Raw genomic sequence first — 4,062 nt, forward strand, 5'->3', positions numbered from 1 at the left:
TTGGAGTGGATGGAGAATGCTTGACGTTGGATCAAGCATTAACATTGAAATGGTGTGAGTTTTATTCGGAAAAACAACTTGACGTTGGATCAAGTTTCTTTTGTTTCTTTTGAAAAATGCTTTGTTTATCGTTTTGTGTTTTATCTTTGATTATTCATATGCATAGTAAACTAGCTAGAAAGCAATAAATCTAAGCTATTACTTGAGTAAGGGGAGGGGGGACATTTGACCCATAATGGGGGGATGGATCCACACATTGTGACATAAGAGACTGAAAGAAAAATACAAGTTATAAACTACTAAACTATGTACCATGCCTAAGGGAATACAAGTGACATGGTACTTCAAACAATACAAAGTTATTGAATGAAAGTGAAATGGTTAGGAGCATGGCTAGCTAAGAGTGAGCTTGCTTCTCCAAGTCACATGTGGACACAAAACAACAAACGAGTTAGCATGAGATAAAGTCAAATGAATGAGAATGACGTACATACAATGGTTCGAATCGATTCAAAAGGTAATGGATTAATCAATGAAAAACAATCAAAGATCTATTCTATGATCATGGCAAGTGAAATTGGACATACATTCATCACCTAAATTGAAATGGAATTTTCAATTTAATCAAAACGATCATAAACCAAAGAAATGATTAAATCAACAATTAAAGTGAATATTAATTCTACGAATTAAAATCCACCTAAACATGGGTTATGATCGAAATCAATTGAATATAACATTCACAATCCAAAATCAAGAATTAAATCTAATGACTATGATCACACAAATTGAATTGAGTGGAAATTAACCTAAGTTCTAATCAAGGAAAAATCGCATGTTAACCATATTAATCGCAACATAAATCCGCAAATGAAATAGCCAAAATCTAATGACTAAGATTCCAATCGTGGCAAGGTTAATCAATCACGAATTAATTCTGGAAAATTAAGAAGCTAAACCTAATCTAAAAATTGACTAGAACCTAATTTCTAAATTCTAATCACCTAATTAAACCAAATTAAGAATTAAGCTAAAAAGCGAATTAATCCTAATGTCAAAAATCTAAAAATCAAGAAAGTCACCTAATTCTAATAAAGAACAAGATTTAATCAGCAAGATTAATACAAAAAAATGAAGTTAAAACTAATTAATCAAGGGGTTAATCATATGTTTTCAATATAATTAAGAAAATAAATCATGAACCAATGGGCCTGGTGTGCGATATGGTTGAAGGGGTGTGGTTAACAATATACATGGGGCCTGAGCCCAAGATGCCAGGAATCAACCCGGGTCCATAATTCTACTACCACCGTCCTCACAACCATGTCCAAGAAGCATCGGTCCAACGTATCGCCGTCTTCCTCATTCGATTCAACGCCCTACCTCAAAAACTAACAAATTCGCTTCCACCACTCCATCGAAAAATCATGAACAACGAGTGAATCCATGTATAATTTACATGTCGAATCGAAATCGAAACCAGGGTTGAATCCTCCGTCCTTCCATGCTCAAGAATACGCCAGAGAATTTAGGGAAAACGGCGGTAATGAAGCTATCCTGACTGGAATCTTATTCCCATCCCTGAAATCCGGTCAAAAGCGGATAACTTTCCTCATCCGCGACCGAATGAATCTCATCTTGCCGTTGTAATCAAAGTCCCAAACCGGAATGTTATGCGAGTAGCAAAGAAGAATGACGACTTACCGTACACCGCGTTGTCGTTGAAGGTGAACATGACTTCTCTGGATTCGCGTTGTGCTTCGGCTTTTTCGGTACGTTCAACTCGGTTCTACGCTCTTTCCAATCTTCTTCATCTGTTTCTCGATTCTGTTGTGTCGTTTTTGTTTATTTGGGGAGTTGATTCATAGGTGATTCTCATCTCCGTTATGAACAGTTCTTGAGAGGTTCTCAGTTGGTTCTTTGAAGTGTGGTTAGAATTGAAAAGAATTCACGCTTCGAGGGGTTTCAGTTGAAGTTGCGGTTGACGTTTGAAGGAGGGTTCGATCGGTGTTGCAGGTTGAAGGAAGGTTGAGGGTGGTTGGTTACGAGTTGTTGAGGAAGTGGGAGGATGATGAAGGGTTGTCCATGTGATTCTTCTATGAGTTTTGGGAAGGATACAAATGGGAGAATTTTTCAGAAGAGGGAGAGTGAAGAGGGTGTATGATTGGTGAATTGTTGAATTATGGGAAAGATGATGGAGAGCTTGAATTGAAGATGGAGGATGGTTCTTATAGGAGAGTAAGGTTAGAGAGATGGTTGGTTATGACAGTTGGAAATAGTTAGAGTTTGTTGAATCCTGTTAGAGTTTAGGTTGGTTGAAGACAGTTAGAGGATGAGGAAAATAGGTTCTGAAGGTGTTTGAAATTGGATTTCTATCCTGTGCAGTTAGTTATTCTGTTATGAGGCGGTTATGGGAGGTTGTGAAAGTTATGTGATTGAAGGAAGTGAACAAAGGTTAGTTCTTCCATATCAGTATTTTTTTGGAAGACAATTTGTTGCAAGTCCTTGAAATTGGTAAGAATCAGTTCAGAATATTTGTTGTAACCTTGGAAATTTCTGTTTTGACGGTTCCGTTCTCTTTGGTTAATTCTCATTCGGTTATAGGTGTTGTGATTATTTTCTTAGAATTATTTGTTTTGAATTTGTGCAGGTTTTGTAAAGGGGTTCTGCTGCGGTAAAGTCATGGCTTGTGAGTTTTGGATGTAGCAGCTTGTGTAGCGTCTTGAAGCTACAACTCTGTTTCGGTTTGTAGCTTTGGCAGCTTTCAATTCATTTTTCTGTTTCTGTTTTGGCGCTCTTGGTACATAGCAGCTGGTGTGGCTTTGTACTTGGTGGCTTTGTGAAGCTTATTGGTTTGGCTTTGTGTGATATGCCCTTTGTCAAATTCTGGCTTCAGGAATCATGATTTGCTTTAACTTAGCAACTTCCATTTTCTTCCTTTTTGTGCTGTTACTGCTCTGTCATGGACTGATTTTGTGAATGCCGATTGTAGGCCCAAAATGACCTAATGGAAGCACATGCCACAAAGTGAGTTCGTCCAAGCATATAGATTGTGGAAGCATCATGGAAAGGTCTACCAAACTCCCAGATTTTTCTTTTTCCTTTCGACACAAGCTATGTAACATGTGAATCATGTAGCATGTAATGATGTAATAGTCATCTAGAGATGGATTAGTTTATGTAGAATGATTTTATGTGTGTAAAATGAGAATGTTTCATGGCGTGATTCACTTATGGTCGTGCTTATGTAATGAAGAACAAAGTTTAAGTCTAACTCTCACTTGTCTTACCATGTATGGATGGTTTGTTATGAGATGTATCATAGGATAAATGCATTTGGAAATGGTCATGAATGTAATGGGAAGTTACCATTGTAACTTGGTTGAACATGAAGTGTGTTGTAAAAATGATTGAAATTTGAATGTCTTGGAAAATTTGTGAATGCAACGTGACTAAGTTTGAAAGGAAATTTGGGATTTTTAGAATTGGAAATATAATGGGTTAAGTTGGGATTTGAGATGTAACTTGGAAATGGGATTGTAATTTGGTATTGGCGTATCAAAATTTAATTAGAAAGTGAATGAAATTTTGAACGGTTTGATGAATGTTATTTGTGGAACATTGATGGCCTCATAGAAAGACATGATTTAAAATGTGGAAAAGGATATGGTTAAAAATGGTTTACGGATAACACGAATGGATTATTAAGTCGTTCATGGATTAAACAAAATGGATTATGGTTTGTGGATATTGGATTATGAGTTTTAATTGGTAAATGGAAAACGGATTCAAATTTGGATATGGACATGGTTTTAAAAAAAATGGATTAGAAAATTGGTTCTAAGGTAATAGAAATTGGTTTTAAGAAATGAAAAAATATGAACAAAATGGATTAACAAATATGAAAATGATTAAGAAAGGTTTTTTATTAGAAGGTTGACTTTGGTCAACTGGTTGACCAAAAAGTCAACTGTTTACCAAAAAGTCAATTTAGGCAAAAATGTATGTTTTCTTGTGGAATGAATGTGGGTGTAGCACCTCAAATTTGCACCTACCATTATA

General features: G+C 36.0%; 1 long non-coding RNA gene across 2 annotated transcripts; it reads left to right on the plus strand.

Annotated features, from left to right (window-relative positions):
* The first annotated feature begins 1,161 nt into the window (after positions 1-1,161).
* Positions 1,162-3,393, plus strand: LOC127085208 (uncharacterized). 2 transcript variants are annotated; one of them, XR_007789020.1, is made up of 3 exons: positions 1,289-2,514; positions 2,651-2,744; positions 2,993-3,274. It is a non-coding gene; the product is annotated as an uncharacterized LOC127085208 (long non-coding RNA). The 2 variants fall into 2 exon arrangements; XR_007789021.1 differs by having other exon boundaries at positions 1,162-2,514; positions 2,651-3,393.
* The last annotated feature ends 669 nt before the right edge of the window (positions 3,394-4,062 follow it).

Source organism: Lathyrus oleraceus, chromosome 5 (assembly GCF_024323335.1).
Source record: "Lathyrus oleraceus cultivar Zhongwan6 chromosome 5, CAAS_Psat_ZW6_1.0, whole genome shotgun sequence".
In the NCBI taxonomy this organism is placed as follows: domain Eukaryota; kingdom Viridiplantae; phylum Streptophyta; class Magnoliopsida; order Fabales; family Fabaceae; genus Lathyrus; species Lathyrus oleraceus.